This window comes from Moschus berezovskii, chromosome 18 (assembly GCF_049115385.1).
Source record: "Moschus berezovskii isolate FMDL1 chromosome 18, NW_MosBer_1.0, whole genome shotgun sequence".
In the NCBI taxonomy this organism is placed as follows: Eukaryota; Metazoa; Chordata; class Mammalia; order Artiodactyla; family Moschidae; genus Moschus; species Moschus berezovskii.
The window spans coordinates 65,113,936-65,133,699 of NC_142477.1; the positions used below are offsets into that span (position 1 = coordinate 65,113,936).

Genomic DNA, 19,764 nt, shown 5'->3' on the forward strand with positions numbered 1-19,764 from the left:
GAGGTTAGAATGTAGGGACTTAAAAATAACATGACTAATATTTGGTTTTTTTTTTTAAGAAAAGAAAAATTGGAAAGTTTCACTAGGAAATTGAAATTTGTGGTAATAAAGGCTATTAGAAAATGTTATCACTGAAAAATACAGTAACCAAAGTTAGGAACTCTGTGAATAGGTTTGAAAGCAGATTAGACACAGTAGAAGACAGTATTCGTGAAGCAGAAAACAGGTTAATAGAAAATATCCACACTGAACTAGAGAGAAGAAATAATATGTACATGTATTTCTACTAGGTAGTGATTTGATGAGAACCATCTTTTTCTATATCCCAATCAGGAATAGGTGTCTTAATACTGCTTATATTTTGCCACTTTGTATGTAAAGTAATATTTTATTGTTACTTTCATTTGCATTTAATTTACTAACAAAACATTTTATGCTTAATTTTATTTTCTTGCTTATGTGTTATTTTCTGAGAAATATCTATTAATATATTTGCCATTATGTCTCTTGAGAGTGTATACTAGTCTTATCAATTTGTGTATTTTATTGTATATGAGATATAACTTTTCAGTGTCTCCATTACAAACATATTTTTTATGTATATAGAATATTTTAAATTAATATGGTGTTTTAATTTGCAGCAAAACTTCTGGATTTGAATACTGACAATTATATTGAAAGAGTATATAGCATGATAGAAATTAGCTTTTTCAGTGAAATCAGAGAAAGACAAATATCATATGATATCACATATATGTAGAATCTAAAAAAATTGAATTCTTTAGAGGCAAATGAACTTACAAATGAACTTATTTACAAAATAGAAATAGCTTCACAGACATAGAAAATAATCTTATGGTTACCAAAGGGGATAGAAGAGGGGTTGGGGATTAATTTGGAGTTTGGGATTAACATATACACACTGCTATATATAACACAGGTAAACAGCAAGGATCCACTGTATAGCACAGGGAACTCTACTCAATATCTTGTAATAAGTTATAACAGAAAAGAATCTGAAAGAGAATGCTATATATGTATATATCTGAATCACTTTGCTGTACACTGGGAACTAACACAACATTGTATACCAACTGTACTTTTAATTAAAAATAGCTTTCACAACATGATTCCATACTACATTCTTAAGTATAGAGTGGTTATTTTCTATATTCCAGACTGTCATAGATACAAGTTTGTGTGTGTACATACTTTATAACTGCCCTTATAATTTAGCTGGTATGATAAAAGCTGTTGGAGATAACTTTATATTCTCAATTAAGTTTCTTAATGATTTTCTTTTTGGTTTTGGATTAATTACATCAGCTTACTCTTTGTTTAGAAGTTAATGCAATTTGTCTAATTTGCACATTACACATTTATTTGGGTATAATTAAATAGCTAGTAACTTTCATGCAATTTGAGATGACACTCTGTTACTGATTCCAGCATGAAAGTGTGTCTGTGTGAGAGTGGGGTGAGCGCAAGTGTGTTGTTTTTCTCATATAGATCTAAAATTGTTTGATTATGGAAAAATTTTCCATTGATTTATCCTGTCTTGGTAAAGTAGCTGCAATAGATGTCACACCTGTATTGTTTAATTAAGGGTAATCATGTCATGAAAAATGGTTCATCTGGGGATTGCTTGCTTATTTTGGCTGTGCAGACTGGCCATCCTAGTTCTACCACTTACCACTCCACTTAACCTTAAATAAGTTAAGTAACCTTTCCAGGTCTTAATTTCATTACCAATGAAATAAGGTTGATGAAAGTATCACCTCATGGAATTAAATGTGATAATGCATGTCAAGAGGCTTCCCTAGTGGCTCAGAACTTAAATAATCTGCAATGCAGGAGACTCGGGTTTGATTGCTGGGTTGGGAAGATTCCCCTGGAGAAGAAAATGGCACCCCACTCCAGTGATACCTGGAGAATTCAGTGGACAGAGGAGCCTAGCAGGCTACAGTTCATGGGCTTGCAAAGAGTCGGACATGACTAAGCGACTAACACACACCATGCATGTCAAGAACTTACCCAGAGCAGGCACTTATGAATGGAAACTGTAGTTAGCATTTCTGGTAAAACCTGCCTGTTCACTTTTTGGTTGATATATAAAAATCACTCTCTGAGATTAAAGAATGTTTAAAGGTTCTTCTTTATGTTCTAAAGTTGTTACCACTTCTAAAAATGAGCAGTGACTGCAGGGAAGTTTCACATGTCCAAATAGTTCTTGATGTCATTATCTCATGGAAGCTGTAAAACAACAGCTAAAATATATTTCTATAAAATTAAATTTTATATAAATTGTATATAGAATTAAGGGGATGACAAAAGAAGATATGGTTGGATGGCATGACCGACTCAACGGACATGAGTTTGAGTAAACTCCGGGTGTTGGTGATGGACAGGGAGGCCTGGCATGCTGCAGTCTGTGGGGCTGCAAAGAATTGGACACACTGAGCGACTGAACTGAAAATTAAGATAGTAACATTCTGAGAAGCATATCGGCTTATGGTGAATTCACTTTGTTAAGTTCTGTCTTTAAGCAAAACTCCAACCAGTCCATTCTAAAGGAGATCAATCCTGGGTGTTCATTGGAAGGACTGATGCTGAAGCTGAAACTGCAATACTTTGGCCACCTCATGCGACGAGTTGACTCACTGGAAAAGACTCTGATGCTGGGAAAGGTTGGGGGCGGGAGGAGAAGGGGACGACAGAGAATGAGATGGCTGAATGGCATCACCGACTCTGTGGACATGAGTTTGAGTGAACTCCGGGAGTTGGTGATGGACAGGGAGGCCTGGCGTGCTGTGATTCATGGGGTCGCAGAGAGTCGGACACGACTGAGTGACTGAACTGAGCTGAAACTACTAATAGTATTTAAAACTTTTTAGTACTTGTTTGAGTATTTCCATTCTTTTCTTCGGGTACCATTAAAGTACAGAGAACAATGTGCTTACTGAAAACAGTGTTGTCTTTTCCCTGTGGTTGCTGAAATATTTTGAGGCTATGCTTAATTCTTATGTTTTTATTCTTTTTCTCTTTTTAATATTTATTTATTTATTTGGCCACACCAATGAGGCACTCAGAATCTTTAGTTGAGGCATGCACACTCTTAATTGGGGCATGTGGGATCTAGTTCCCTGACCAGGAATCAAATCTGAGCCCTCTGCATTGGGAGCACCAAGTCTTCACCACTGGACCATGAGGAAAATCCCTTTATTTCTTTTTAAAGAATAAAGTTAGAGCATGATGAATGGTAGGAATGTAAAAATGATTCTGAAGCAGCAAAGGTATGCTTTGCATTCACCAGTCTTGTCTGATAAGTCAGTTTCCGTTTTCAAGGAACCTGAAGGGTTCTGGTGATTTTAACGTTACATATCTTGCATAGATGTTGAGTTTTTTAAGGTACAGACAGCCCTTTTCCTAGTTTCTGCTCTGTGGTTGTGCATGATTCCTATTCTCAAAACATTGTGAGGTTATTTTCTGATTTTTCTATTTAAAAAAAGGTCACAATTCATGTTTTATTTTGAATAGCTTTGGTGTAATTAATTGTTTTTTGTATTGCTGTGTATGTTATGTTGCATCTATTTCTAAAATAATGGATTAGTTTGCCCATTAAGAGAGAAATTGTTTTTGAATTACCTATATGGTAAGCATAAGTTTATTTTGTATAGTTGTTTTCAAGGTTGCAATCACCTACCCATTGGTTGCTCTGAGAGTTTTTAAAATAAAAATGTTCAAAGCCAACTTTGGATTATATCCTCTTGCTAGTTAAAAGATCTGTATCGTGATAAGAAAGTCAAAACGTGTTGAGTTGGTGGTAATTTGGCTTTAATTTGAAACTTTATTTTAGAGTAATAGAAGACACTGGAACTTCTTTCTAAATAAAACTGTTTATTTACAAGAGACATTTGTACAGCCCCTCCCAGAGTGTCTGGCCCAATATATCTCAGATCTCTCCCTTCTCTCTTCCTTTTTCATTGGGTGTATTGTGTGTGTCCTGTGTTACTTCTGATGCCTCTTTTCCCAGTAGTTATGGAAAAAAACATGAATTTATAGATCTGCTCCGTGCCAGTTTTCTATTGTTGTGTAATAAATTACCGTAAACTTAGTGGCTTAAGACAACACTTATTTATTATCTCCTAGCTCTGGACATCAGAAGTGTGGAAAGGGCTCAGCTCTGTTCTCCTCCCAGCTCATGTCGTCAGCAGAATTCAGCTCCTTACAATTGTCGAGCTCACCCTGTTTTCCATCTTCTTTGGGCTGGGCCAGTGAAGCCGTTCTCTGCTGCTTTACTTTCTTTTGAAGGATTTACCAGGTTAGGTCAGGCCCACACAGGATCTTTTCCTTTTGATGAACTCAGAGCCAGCTGTTGGTTAATCAGATCATGGGGATGACGTTCCATCATCCTGACAGGTCTGGCCGCAGTGAACCGGGGAGGAGGAGTGTACATGAGTGTAAGTTACTGGCCTCTGAGAATTCTGCTGCCATGTCCTTGGTGTTTTAAACTTTTCTCTGAAGAGAGAAATACATGAACATGACTACTTCCGTTTTACGAACAAGTGAAACTTGGACTTACGAGAAACTCACTGACTCAAAGGACCAAACAAAAACCCTTAGAGTCAGAATCTTCATTTTAAGTTGCTTTTTCATCAGCAGCTACAAGTTTTCAAGTGAGCTCTTTTTTAACGGTTCATGTTCAGATCACTCATTTGAGACCTCTGAACAAACTTCCCCAGGGAAGCTATGCCAGAAATGGTGGGTGAGTTCTTAGGCTGCTCCACACAATCTGACCCAACACATACTCTCAGGCAAATTGTTTTAGTAGTCCAGAACCCCTCGGGTCCTAATCCTTGAGCCCCATGGAGGCCACCAAGTCCTGTGGGGCCCCAAGGTCCTGGCGCAGTGCAGCTGGTGTCCCTACCTTGCGTGACAAGGGTCCCCAAGGCCGGACCACCATGGTAGGGCAGGAGACGATGCTGTCCATCAGCTCTCTCTGTGTCTACTGGCAGGTAGGTGGGGACAGCAGTAACAGCTGCTTCTGTTGTCATAGGAAAAGCCTCCAGTACTGAGTATTGGGGTCATATTTAGCTTGTCAATTTGGTAATTATGTTATAGCTTCCCAGGTGGCTCGGAGGTAAAGAATCTGCCTGCCAATGCAGGAGACAAAAGAAAAGGGAGTTTGATCCTTGGGTGGGGAAGATCCCCTGGTGTAGGAAATGGCAACCCACTCCAGTATTTTTGCCTGGAGTATTCCATGGACAGAGGAGCCTGGCAGGCTATAGTCCGTGGGTTTGCAAAGAGTTGGACACAACTGCACACACACAATTATGTTGTACTCTCTCTATAGAATCTTGTTAGTTGAATTATCTTTTGTATAGAATCAGTTACTTAGTGATGTCAGGTTTTTAAATGGGGCCATTAAACTTGTGCAATAGCTTAAGTGTGAAACTGCTTGACAGTCATTTTTACTCTTTGTTTTTCTTTAGCCATCTTGTTTTGGATCTGTATAGAAAGATGGCTTAGGATAGTGATGCTAAACTGATATTTGCATGTTAGAATCATTTCAAAATAAGGCACCCTCTCTTTCTCCTTCCCATCTTGAGTTCTATCACGTTCTTCCTGTCTTTAAAACATGTTTGAGGAAAGAGAGAGAAACATGAATGATTCCCAGGGAATCCCCACAGGAAGGAGGAACCATTCTCAGGCTGAAATTATTGAAGAGAACTGAAGTGATGCCCATGACCAGAATACAGGAGGAACCGTGTTAGTGAAGGTCAGCTCAAAGGTGACTCAAAAGAGATGTGAGAGGAAGGAGTATCTGGTTTTATTTTTCTATAATTCTTTTTGTTGCCTTGCCTTTAGTTTTATGGCTCAATGTCATGTTTCATGACTTAGAGGAAATTATTGGACTATATGGATCTTCAGAACAAAGTGTTGATATTTGCCTACATTTAAACTTTTTATTTTTTTTTAATCCTAAATTTTGCTTTCTTTTCATTCACTGCCTCAGGTAAAATAAATAAATAAATGAATTCTGTTCCCTTTTGATCTTCATTTCAGGTTATTCAAAATGTATGGCTGACAGCCTTCAAAGGAATAATGCAGGCATTGGATGTTTTATTCAGTGTATTGCTGCGCTGCCCTTTGGTGCAGCTATTCAAATTGCTACGGAAGTGCCTGAAAGGTTGTCATGGATTTTGCCAGCGGTAAATGACAAGTCATAATATATATGGCAAATGTTCCAGGTGTATTGGAAATTATGGTTGCGGCGTCCCTTTTATGGAAGTTTGTTTGTTTCTCATGTAATACTCAAAGTTCAGTCTACATTCTTTAGTTAGATTCAGGTCTTGTCTCACATGTAATGTGTGGAGTAAAAATAATTTAGAATGCAATTACAAGTAGGAAACACATAAAAGCACACAGTAACTTTTTGAGCAGATTGTTTCTTTAATAATTCCATGCCGTTGGGACAAATGACATTCCCTTTTTATGCCCTCTCCCTTTAAGATGTCCACTTGCTTTTGCATTTGGCTGTAGTGAAACCTTCCACAGATCATTACCTTAGTGCCCCCTAATGAAATGTAAATAAAATGAATGATTGCAGCTTGATTATGGGGCCAGTATTTATGAGGCTGCTGGTATGGTAACTTGCTGCGTAAATTTAAGTATGTGAGTAAATTCTCTCAGGGACAGTCAACGTGAGAGTATTTTTCTTTCCTATTTTTTATGATGTACTAATTCTTTTCACCTCTGATTTCTTTATTGTTGTTTCTGCCTTAGAAGAAGTAGGACCCTGGAAAATGGATATTTTTTTTTTTTCTGGATGACTTTTATTATGGTCTCTGTAGGGTTTGAAAACCAGACCTGAGTTTCAGCCTGATCCTGATCTGTCAAAGGAACATTAAAATAAGGGAACACAGCTTTTCTTTTTAATTCCTGTACCATATTCCATCTCCACGTGAGGAGGAAAAAATGCATGAGCGATTCTTTTTTCTGCCTTTTAACACACAAAATTTCAGTCTATACATTCATGGACATCACAAGGGAATGGGTTAACACTGTTCTCTGATTACTTAGGGATTTCGAGTATTTTAAGTTTTCTGCTTTGCCATCCAGATTACTGGAAGCAAACCTCCGTCTCACTTTGCTCCCAGCATCATTTTCTCTGCAGTCTTCTCTTGCTAGAAGAATGGGACAGTCTCCTCCCTCCTGTAATGCTGGTCCATTCTGCAAGGCGTTTTCTCTGGCAGGAAACAGAATAACCCATAAAGACTGTGCCAACCGGACTCATACCCCGCAGGAGAGGAAAATTGAATTTTCATTTGGATTTGAGGGGATGGGTATGTTTTTTAAAAAATATATATATTTCTTTATTTGGCTGGGCCAGGTCTTATCTGTCACATGCAGAATCTTTCGTTGTGGCATGTGGACTCTCAGCTGTGGCATGGAGGGTCTAGTCTCCTGACCAGGGATCAAACCCAGGCCCCCTGCATTGGGAGTAGAGTCTTAGCCACTGAACCACCAGGGAAGTCTCTCATGGGTACATTTTGTGTCTTAGCATTGGTTCTCAAGAATTCAACCCTTTGAGAGGCAGCAACCTGTGGCATGAGGAGGCCGCTCGGACTGAAATTGGCAAAGATGCATTAGCATTCGTTTCATTGTGCTGCGCTCGCGGTGGGCTCAGCTGTGCCCCACTCCTTGCGGCCCCGTGGACTGTAGCCCGCTAGACTCCTCTGCCCATGCAGTTTTCCAGTCAAGAACACTGGAGTGGGTGCCATTTCCTCCTCCAGGGGATCTTCCTGACCCAGGGATCTTTTGCGTCTCCTGCATTGGCAGGTGGATTCTTTACAACTAGTGCCACCTGGTAAGTCCATGTTGTGCTATTTGGGGACTTAAAATTTTTTTTCTCCCATGGAAGATATATAGGAAAATAGAGCATCTAGATGACAGACTTCTCATATGAAGTGACTGTCCCTCTCACCCACAAGGCAGGTGTCACAGGCGTCATCCGTTCTGAGCACCACGTTTGTACAGAAGGGGCTGCGGTGAGGAAGGGGTCTTTTGGCTTCTAGAACTTACACCTGCTCAGAGACTGAATTCCCAAGTTGACTGAGCAGATAGAAAAGGAAAGGTAAGGATGAAAACCCATGTCAGGTTCTGACTTGGATTATCTGTCTGAGAACCAAAGACTGAGTTCTGTTAGAATGTGAGCTTAATAAGAGAGGTATGTCATCTGATTCCAAGTTCTGGGTTATCTAGAAAGGGGTAAGGCATTAGTGGTAGTCACATAAAAATTCTGTCATATAATCAGAGATTCCTCTTGAGCAGAGTTCTCTGCTGTTTGGCATGACAGAATTATCAAAAATTTGTGGCTTTATACTTTTCCTTACCCACTCCAGTATTCTTGGGCTTCCCTGATGGCTCAGCTGGTAAAGAATCTGCCTGCAATGTGGGAGACCTGGGTTCAGTTCCTGGGCTCGGAAGATCTCCTGGAGAAGGGAAAGGCTACACACTGCAGTATTCTGGCCTGGAGAATTCCATGGACTGTATAGTCTATGAGGTTGCAGAGTTGGACACGACTGAGTGACTTTCACCTTCTCACCTTCTGATACCCAGGTCCTTTTTGTTCCCTCTGTCCATCACTGCTGCTTGTCCAGACTAGCCACCTCAGGCTCCCGTGCATGTTCCAGGTTACATGACTATTGTTGCTGTTTACAGTTGATGCCATCTGTATCACTGGCTTGGATGAACTTGAATGGTTAGTTCGAGTTAGCATGCTGGACCCTCAAGATAGCCCCACAGTAATTCTGACATTTCTAGTCAAGAATGATAGCTAAGCCTTCTAGAAATAATTTCCCAGTTGAATTAATTGTCTTAATGCCTGTGACTATACTTTCAGTTATCTTTGTTAACTATTCTTTGTTTTGTCAAATATTTATTGCCTTCTATGTGTGAACACTGTGCTAAATAAATACTTAGTATGAAATAGTGGACAGAAAAGGCAGGACCCCTGCCCTTATGGGGTTTATATTAATATTTATTATTTAAATTTTACTCTGTAATAAGTGTTATGAAGGAAAAGAAGAGGGTGACCTAGATGAAGATAATCGTGGATCTAATTTAGATCAAAAGGGCCGGGGAGACCTTTTAGAGCAAGTAGTGTTTAAGTTGAGGTGAGTATTTTAACTTAGCACACTAGCAGAGAGGCATTTTTTTCTATGATAATTTTTTTTTTTTTACCATAGGGTTCTTAAAGCAGTTAAAATCATAGATCCTTCATATATATTTAAACTTACAATACTAACCAAGTAATACACTTAAGATGTCACACAAAAAAATTAAATAATTCAAAATGTATAAAATGTTTATAAATAATCCATATGAAGGGAAAGATGATTGGGACAAACAATAAGTACTGCGATGAAATAGCTGAATGTGGCAATAAAGGTCTGAGTCCATACAACAAATTTCAGTAACTATGATGTGTCACAGTGTGCGCTGGGAGACAAGTACTTTGTCAAACTTCACAAGTAAATCATTTAGTTCAGAAACAATGTCCTAAAGTAATCCTAAAACCCAAAAACGTTCAGTGCACTGGTCTAAGAGGCACTTGCTTTTGGATAGGGAGCAGATGTTTTAACACAATGTTGTTAATATTAGGTCAAGAAAATAAAAAGTTAATTAGGATTTGAATGGATCTCTGTTAAGTGTTATATGCTATAAATGTAGACTCTGTCTTCCCACTGTGCTCTGCAATACTTAAGGAACATTCATCAAATCGATCCTTCATTAGGCTACAGAAAGCAATCGCAATAAATTATGCAAAGCGGACTGTTAAAGGTCCTTCTCTTCCTAGCTGGGTGACCTTGGACAAGTTAATTATTACTTCTTGGCCTCCTTTCTTCATTCATAAAATGAGGGTAAGAATGCCTATAGGCTCAACTTTATGAAATTGACACGAGCACTACATGTTAGATAACTTTATAGTATAATATTAGAAATTCACAACAGTTTTCAAAGGTTTTGAGAATAACGTTCTCCAAAATAAAATTCAGAGAAGGAAAAAGCGGCTCTATTACTTTGCCAAACACAACAAGAACATAGTAGGCTAGCACCTCAAGAACTGCGGAAAATTCTTAAAGAGTTGGAAATACCAGACTACTTCACCTGCCTCCTCAGAAACCTGTATACAGGTCAAGAAGCAACAGTTAGAACAAACTGGTTCAAAATTGGGGAAGGAGTATGTCAAGGCTGTATATTGTCACCTTGCTATTTAATGTATATACAGAGTACATCATGTGAAATGCCAGACTGGATGAAGCACAAGCTAGAATTAAGATCGCAGGGAGAAATTCAATAACCTCAGATATGCAGATGATACCACTCTAATGGCAGAAAGCTAAGAGGAACTAAAGAGCCTCTAGATGAGAGTTAAAGAAAAGAGGAGAGTGGAAAAGCTAATTTAAAACTTAGCATTCAAAAAAGTAAGATCATGGCATTTGATCCTGTCACTTCATGGCAAATAAAAGGGAAAAAGTGGAAGCAGTGACATATTTCCTCTTCTTGGGCTCTAAAAGCACTGCAGATGGTGACTGCAGCCACGAAATTAGAAGACGCTTGCATCTTGGAAAGAAAGCTATGACAAACCTCATGTTAAACAGAGAAGACATCACTTTGACGATAAAGGTTCATATAGTCAAAGCTATGGTCTTTCCAGTAGTCATGTATGGATGTTGGACCATAAAGAAGGCTCAGCACTGAAAGCATTGATGCTTTTGAATTTTGGTGCTGGAGAAGACTCTTGAGAGTCCTTTGGACAGCAAGATGATCAAACCATTCAATCCTAAAGGAAATTAATCCTGAATATTCTTTGGAAGGACTGATGCTGAAGCTGAAGCTCCAATATTTTGGCCACCTGAGGTAAAGAGCCGGTGGAAAAAAACTCTGATTCTGGAAAAGATTGAGGGCAGGAGGAGAAGCGGATGACAGAGAATGAGATGGCTGAACAGCATCACCGATTCAATGGACATGAATTTGAGCAAAGTCTGGGAGATGGTGAAGGACAGGGAAGCCTGGTATGCCGCAGTCCATGGGATTGCAAAGAGTTGGACATGACTTAGAGACTGAACAACAACAAATAAAATTTGACTAAAAGAAAAACATAAAAAGTGCAATTAGAAATTCTTTACAGGATAATAGTAATGATCAACCAAACTATTGCAAATTTAAAAATTCAAGTTCTGCTCAAGAGAAAATCAATAGTTTGAATTGTTTCTCTGTATATTTCTATAGAATGTATTTTGTGTTTTCAGGAAATTCATCTTCATGTATATACCTCAGCAATATATTCTTGCCAAATACATTAATCTTTGATTTTATAAGATGCTTATTTAAACAATTCCTAGTTTTCTAAAACAGGTGCCATATTTGCATTGAAAGATTATAATTTTCAATGGAAAAAATGGGAATTGGAGAAGGATTTTCAGATTAAAAAAAGGTGATATTTGTCTTTCAGCCTGTATTCTCTGTTTGGTTTTCTTCTTTGGATTCATGATACCATGCAGGCCCAGCTTATTTGTCCCTGGGGACAGCTCTTACAAGCTAAAAAAAGAAAAGAAAAACTGACTGTAAAGGAAATAAGATAGGATATACTCTTTTAAAAACTTTGTAAAATGCACATCGGTGAGAATGGAAAGTATCACATTAACAACATGTAATTCTCTTTATGTTGCTTGCCCAATTGAAATAGACATTTTCTCTCTTGCTCAAATAAGATGCTTGAAGTCCAAGCAGATATTTTGACCACAAAGCCAACATTAGTCTTTCCAGGCTTTAATTTCAGCTGTTGTATTATTTAGTAGAACTTGGAATATCAGAATGAAAATCAGTATAACCGCTGTTGTTGGGGCAAGCAAGTTTGAGTCAGCTTGTCCTACCTTCCCCCCTTCCTTTCTCATTCCCTTCTTCCCCTGAAATGTAGCCAGCAAAACCTTTTCCATAAAATTCTGTTTTTAAACCAAGTATACACTTTATGATAAAACTCTGAAATACTAATTTTCTTTATTATTTCCAGTATTGCACATATAATAGGTATTCAGTATATGTTTGTCAAAGGAACGATAGCCATCAAGCATGCACTATAAAGCAGTGGCGTTTGTTTTTCCATTGCTCTGCTTGTCTCCATTGTATGCCCTGTGATGGAGACATGTAATTTTGGTGTTTTTGTTACCATGACTTCAAACTGCAGAGCAACACATGCATTTGGGTCATCTGTTACGCATTGTCAGATCATCATAATATTTCATAATCACTAAAGGATATGCTTGACTTGGAATTATGCAAGATATGTTGGGAGCAGAAATTTCAGAGAGAGGAGCCTTTTTAAAGAAGACTGTAAATCTTCAGTGACAATGCAAACATTTGTGTCTCTATACATTGTCTTCCCCAGGTTTCAGAACCTGAAGTCCATAAATATAGATGATAACATTCCCCTAAAAGAGCTTAACTATTATATATGACCCATTGTCTTTAGAATTTACTGATCACCATCTGAATTTTCACTTCTTTCTTTTAAACGGTTTTGAATTTACCATTCCGCCTCTTTTATTTAAAAAGCAAGATTTTTCTTTGATTCGTCAGTCTTCATGTTACCTCGTTTAGGTCTCTCTAGATTTTGCATCTATTGTTTATAAAAGTTTTCACAAAGCTCCAGCTGTGGAAAATACCTCAGTTGTGTAATTCACAGTGTGAAATTTTTTTTTTAATATTACAAATCAGACACCATTAGGGTAAGCTATTAAAGAAGGCCTTTCTCTAATGAGGAACTCTGCTAACGTGAGATGAGCTCTTGAAAGATGTTGGTGTGGCTGTCAGTGGGTCAGGCCACAAGTGATTAAGCAGTTCACAAAAATAGAAAATAGTGAGGATTCTGCTGTCCACCCCATACCCCTGAAGATCTGTCCCAACAGGAGATAACCATGGCGCTGCTGAGTGTGGGGACAGAAGAGGTCTTTTGTCAGTTACCACCTCCAGAAAGTACTTTGTGACTCTTTTCCCCAAACCTTGTGTCATTTAATATTTTTTTTTACTGACCATTTTTGACAGAGTTTATCTGTCCAAAAGGAGAGTTTATTAGCTTACCTTTTGGGTTACCTATCCAGAGTATATCTGATTTTATGCAATATATTTTCCAAAATTCTGTTGAAATTAAATTTTTATATGAATTAAATATGTTGAATATCTTACCTAGAAAAATGTTCCTGGAATTATTTTGTCCAGTGACTCAAAAATATTTATACTTTATGATCTGGAAAAGTGTAGTGTACTTTATTTAGTAAAAAAGAACAAAGTAGTTGGAGTCAGAAAAATCCAATTTAGAATTCTAACTCAGTCACTTACTAACTATATAATGTTGGGTGAGTAATTAATTATTTTGGTTCCAGATAATGCCATCAAATTTGCCCCTTTATCATTCTGTATTTTCTGAATATTTGGTTTCATATTTTCCCATGGATTTGTCCTTATATTCTATTTTCTATTTTCTTTGGTTCTGACTTAATGTACTTTTACTTGTGTGTGTCTACTTTTTTGCTTTGCTTCATTTGTAATTTACTAAATAGTGAGTAGTATATTCTTATATATTGCCCCAAATCCTGCCTGGAATGATGAAGAGTATGAATAACTTTTTGAAAAAGAGGGAGTATATTAAAGAAGTGTGTGGTGGTGGTGGTTTAGTTAACAAGTTGTGTCTGTCTCTTGCAACCCCACAGGCTGTAGCCAACCAGGCTCCTCTGTCCATAGGATTTTCGAGGCAAGAATACTGGCTTGGGTTGCCATTTTCTTCTCCAGGGGATCTTCCTGACCCAGGGATCGAACCCAGGTCTCCTGCACTGCAAGCAGATTCTTTACCGACTTAGCTACCAGGGAAGCCCAGAAGAGAAGTGTGTGAGAAAACTGAGAAAGATTTTTGCTTTAACAGGAGATGCAACTTTTTTGTCCTTTTGTGACTGGCTTATGCCACTTAGCATCGTATCTTCATGGTTTATCCATATTATAGTTTATATCAAAATATCCTTCTAAGACTGAATAGCATTCCATTCCATTCATCTATCGCATCTGGCTTACCTGTTCATCCATTGATGGACACCTCCATCTTTCTGCTGCAGACTGGTCTGTATGCTCTGTAGGTCTTCTGCATGGTTGTTTTCTTGGGATTCCCTTTTATCATCATTACCCTCCTCCTGGTAATTCACTCTACTTCTTTCCATGTCCTGTGCTTTCCTTGATCTCATGCATTCCTCTTACTTCATTATTTAGGTGGAGCATATCCCCTAGCAGTTTCTTGAGAAAAGGTGTACTGGTGGTTACTTTGATACCTTAAATGTCTTAAGGTATCTTTAGCAAACTATGTAGGTGTTGGCTGTAAGCCTTCTCTGTTAAGAAAGGGGAAGGAAGAGGAACAGGGGAAGGCACGAGAGAGAAGGGAGAAAGAGTGGAAGATGCTTCTGCTTGCATCTTTCCTCATCTTGTGCCACTGGGAGGGGTCCTAGCTTAGCCATCTTACTTCTTTAATGTCTTGCCCATAGGAAGCACTTGATATATGTCCTTCAGGGAATGGACACATGGCAGTTCATGTTACCTGGTTCATGAAGTGATGGAGAATCGCTTTGAAATCATTTACTGACTTCTCAAAAAGGCCTGCTTGAAAAGCTAATACTCATCATTAAAGATATCATTACAATTAAAACCTGGTTCTTCATCTCCGTGGTGTATGCAACATAAACTGATTCCTCCTTTAACTTATATTCTAGCCTTCATCCTGTTTTGCTAAATGATAAAATCCTTAAGAATCAAGCTTGAATATGATTCATCCTTACATCCCACACAATGCCATGCTTTATATAAATGCTCAACGAATGTTTATGGTGTTACTACAATCAGGCACATGGCCCTCTTTAAGGCCGTTAAATGAGCCAGCCTGTTCCAGCTTCAGAGACTTTGCGATTGCTATTCTCTCTGCTTGTGGTACTCTTTACCTGACTCCTCATGAGCTCGTTCCTTTCAGCCTGCAGATGAAGCTTGTATATCACTGAGTCTTCCTGGCCCCAATCTGAAAGCAGTGTCTGCTCCCTGAGTCACTGATCATCATGTCACCTGTGAGGGCCCCTACACAGTACCCGTTCTTATCAGAAATGATCTTAGTTATATCCTTATTCAGTTTCCCCAACTTAAATGGACTCCATAGATGAATCTTTCTGTCTCATCCACTCCTACATCTCTCATACCTAGAACAAGGACTGCTGAAAAAAAATTTTAAGGTTTTTAAGTTTTATTTTGTATTGAAATGTAGTTGATTTACAGTGCTTCAGGTATACAGTAAAGTGATTATAAATGATATCAGCTAATGAGAGAGTGAAAATGTTAATAGTGTGGTCTATTATTGGATTATGAGTTATAAAAGAAGAGATCAGACACACACACACACACCTTTTTTGAACATTTCCCTCAACCATGCCCACCTTTTAAGAATATATAAATAATTGAACATTCAGGGAGAGTGATGCTGATTTTCACTCTTGCCTTGGGGTTTTGTATCTTTCTTAAGGAAGCCTTGAGTCTAGAGAGACAAAAAATGAGAAAATACTGGATTGAGGAGATCTGCGCCTTGAATTTCATCTAAGAAGTCAAACCCTTCTGTGTAACTCCTGTCTGCCTGTGTGCCTCTGGTCAATGTGCCTGGCTGGCTGCGTGTGCCGCCCCTTCACTCATGGCCGCGGTGTCACCATAGGGCTCATTTGCCTGTAGTTTGGGTTGTCTTGTTTGCAGATTTTGATGTCTAGGCTACTGCTCCGGTATGCGTGGAGACCCTGGTAATTAGGTCTCTGTGATCTAGAGACACTTCTAGGATTCTGTTGGTAAAAAACCCTTCCCCCTGAAAGCAGGATGGAAGAATTACATACACTTAGGTTAGTAATATTGCTGAGAGATGAAATATTGACTGAGAAACAGAATAAAAAGACTGCTCTCTTTTTTTTCCCCCCTAAGCTTAGTGCAATGAAATCAGAAGCAAAATATTTGAAACTGATTAATGAGGCCGAGGGTCCTGCAAAAACTGATACTTGCTTTTACAGCAGGGTTCCTAGAGTAGCATTGTTGATTTGGGGTGGGTAGTTCTTTGTTGGCATGAAATCCAGGAGTTGGTGATGGACAGGGAGGCCTGGCGTGCTGTGATTCATGGGGTCGTAAAGAGTCGGACACGACTGAGCGACTGAACTGAACTGAAGTTCTTTGTTGTGGGAGCTGTTTAGTGTGTTGCAGGGTGCTCAGCAATATCCCTGATCTCTGCCCAGGTATGACAACTGAAAATGTCTCCAGACATTGCTGGCCCTGGTTGAGAACTATTACTCTAGAGAATACATAGAAGAACCCTGTCTTAAGCCATGCCACTGGGTTTGTTCAAATCCGTATTGCCACCATCAATGTGATTGCACAGTGATCTTGTCTCGTAAGACGAGAAGGCTGCTTAACTCCATCCTCTGTGAATGACTTCTCAGTGACCCCTAAGTAGTTTAAACCAGTGTTTCCCCACCTACGCACCTCCCGTCAAAACGCGACACACTAGGCTCGTGTGACCTTGGTTTTCTCCACACCTGCATGTGAGCAGCTGGTCTTTGATGTGTTCCTTCCAGTCAGCGGGGGCTTTTCTGGGTGTTCACGTGATAAATGAACAAGTCCCAGTTCTCCAGTCTCTTGAAGACGACTCTCTGAGGTCATGGTTCTGACATGTAAATTTCAACAATTAATGCTGTGGAAATCTATAATTATGAGAAAGAAGAGGCCAAGTCTCTTTGGGTGGCGGTTGCAGCTATATAGGGAGAGACATTTATTCAGCTTTCAGGAGATAGGTGTTGGAAACCTGTGTGAGCTGTTCTTGGCACTGGAGATACACATGACCTACTTACCTTCTTGGCGCCTCCCTGCATAGGGAAAGACAGGCAATCAGTCAATAAGTAACAATAACATCAAATGGTGATAAGTACAGAGGAGAAAAAGACATCAGGATAATAAGGAAGCACTAGGTGTGGGGAAGGCTTCTCCTTTCAAATAGGCAGGATATCTGGATATCTCAGAGGAAAGAGTTCAGGCAGTGGAAATAGTTAGTGCAAAGGCCCTGGGGTAGGAGTTCCTGGTGCATGTGAGGAACAGCCAGGAATGAGCATGGGAGTTGTAGGAGAGGAGGCCAGGGAGATGGGCCTGTACATGTCACATGGATCTTTGCAGTCCTCGTACGAACTCTTCTTCAATTTTTTTTACAGAAAATTTCAGGCATGTGCTAAACAGAACAGTGTAATGAACCCCCATCTACCTATCACCCAGGCCTAATAAATATTTACTCAGGGCCACTTTTCTTTTTTTCTTTCTTCTTCTTTTTTTAAAAATATTTCTTTCTTTATTTATTTGGCTGTGTCAGTTCTGGGTTGTAGCATGCGGGCTTAGTTGCCCCATAGCATGTAGGACCTTAGTTTCCTGACCAGGAATTGAACCCACGTCCTCTGTATTGGAAGGCAGGTTCTTAACCATTAGACCACCAGGGAAGTTCCTACTTTTCTCTCATATATCTTACTGTCTCTCTCTGGGTTAATTAACCTGAAGCTAAGCCTAGACATTTTATCTGTGAATATTTGGGGGTATATCTCTGGAAGGTGAGAAATTAAAAATGATTGATTCCAATATTGTATTTAAAGATAAATTATTAGTATTAACAAATACCCACAATGTGTGCACATATTTGGGTGTGGGGGGAGTCTATTACAGTAATTGTTTTCTAAATGTTTGATTATATGTTTGATATTAGGACCCCAAAATGTTTATATGTTGCAATTAGTCAATATTTCTCAAGTCTTTTTTAAGGTTGAGATTCTTTTCCTATCTTTTTTTTTTCCACTATTGGTTTGAAAATGTTTAAGGGATCGGATCATTTGTTCTGGCTTTCACGATCATATTTCTGTGGTATTAATATGTTCCTTTGTCACTATGTTTCCTGTAAAGTGGCATTTTGATGTAGAGGCTCGGTTGTATCCCACAGTGACGTGGCTTGGTTTGATGAGAAGACTTCAGATGTGTTATCTCAAGCAGCACAGTGATCTCTTCATAATGTCAGCAGTTCTCATGGATTATGACCTAGATCTGTTGATTTGTTGGGGTTTAAAAATGGCAGTAATCTCATGTTGCCATTCATTCCATATTTACCACTTGGAATATGTCTATGAAGAGAATCATTTTGCATCTATGAGGTTCTATTCATAGGGAAAGCAGGATAAGTGCTCGATTTTCCCCCTTTACCAGTTTTTAAAATTAATGGGATCGTTTTCTAACATCTTCCAAAGAAGACCCTGGCTGGCTGGCTGGCTTCCTTCCTTTTTTCTTTCCTCTCCTATCTCCTTGAACTCACAGTTTCAAACGTTGGATACATTTTAACATATTGCTACTGTCACTCCTATTGATGCTCAGTTGTCCCATTTTGTGGCCAAGTTTGCCAGGTTTTTGGCTTTTACTTGGAATAAGAAGGAAACTAGTGAAGAATTTTGAGCAGAGGAATGACACATTCTGAAAATGAGCATCTTGGAGTCTGTGTGGCCAACAAAGTGTAGGAGGGTGGCAGGGAGAAAGTAGAGAATTCAGTTAGAAGGAAATGACAGTGACCTAGTCAGGACACAATATATCTTGAATCAAGGTGTTTTGGGTGGAAAGAATGGTGAGATTCTGGATATTTTACATTGCAAAAAAGTATCCTGGGGGTAGAATGGGGAGCAACGTGGATCCTTCCTCTTTTGTATTCCTTTGTATTTTCATTATTTCTTGTTGTTTTATGCTTTTATGCTACTTATGGTCATTAGTTTACACTTTTATGTGCCTCCTTGCAGTACTAACCAGTGAGTATTCTCTATGTGGATATGTTGCCTGTAACAGGGTGCAGGGTTGGTTAATTCTGTGAGCTCACAAAGGAGGAGAAGTAACATTAACAAATGCCACAGAGCAAGTTGGCAGATTAGGATGTAAAGTTTCAGGGAAGATCATGTGGACTTCCTCTAGTCCATATACACCTTAGTAGGCACACAGACAGATGATCCTCTAGATGGTGCATAGCCGAGTGTAACGTTGTAAAAGCGAGGGGAAGAAAGAGGTGGAAGCAGCCCAGAGCCTGAGTGCCGGCTTGGCAAAGTGAGAAGCAGGCTGGATTTCAGCCTTGCCGTCCCTTCCTGCCCAGCACCCTTGTGCAGGGCACAACCTGATCAGTTGCACGTAACATTCCTACTCTGAAGGTCTGGGACAGGAATAAACACACCCGAATCTAATCCCGGTTCCACCACCAACTGTGAGCCCTCAGCTTCCTCTTCTGTTAAAAGATGAGTTTGACTTCATGGCCTTTAAAATGTAACCGCTTGAACACAGTTGCTGTGGTGAAACAGCCATGACTTGCTAAAGTAAAATACCCAGACTTGCTAAAGTAAAATCCTGATTTGTTCTCGTATTTCTTCTCAATAAACCAATGGTTGCCAATTTGTAAATCATTTTAAAATTTGCATTAGAGGAAGTGAGTGAGATACGTTCTTCCTGCACAGCAATGGAGGTACACTTAGTCCCAAGTTATGAATACTGTGAAAAATTGTGCTCCTTGAATAAATACAGGATGAAACTTTCAGGCTTCCAGAATATCTGTTCTCTGTTTCCTTCCTTTTTCATATTTGATTGCTTTTG

At 39.0% G+C, this 19,764-nt stretch overlaps 1 protein-coding gene across 10 annotated transcripts in view; it reads left to right on the forward strand.

Moving 5' to 3' along the window:
- MAST4 (microtubule associated serine/threonine kinase family member 4) overlaps nucleotides 1–19,764 on the forward strand; it is a 642,435-nt gene that overhangs the window by 382,316 nt on the left and 240,355 nt on the right. The gene's annotated exons all lie outside the window — the stretch shown is intronic.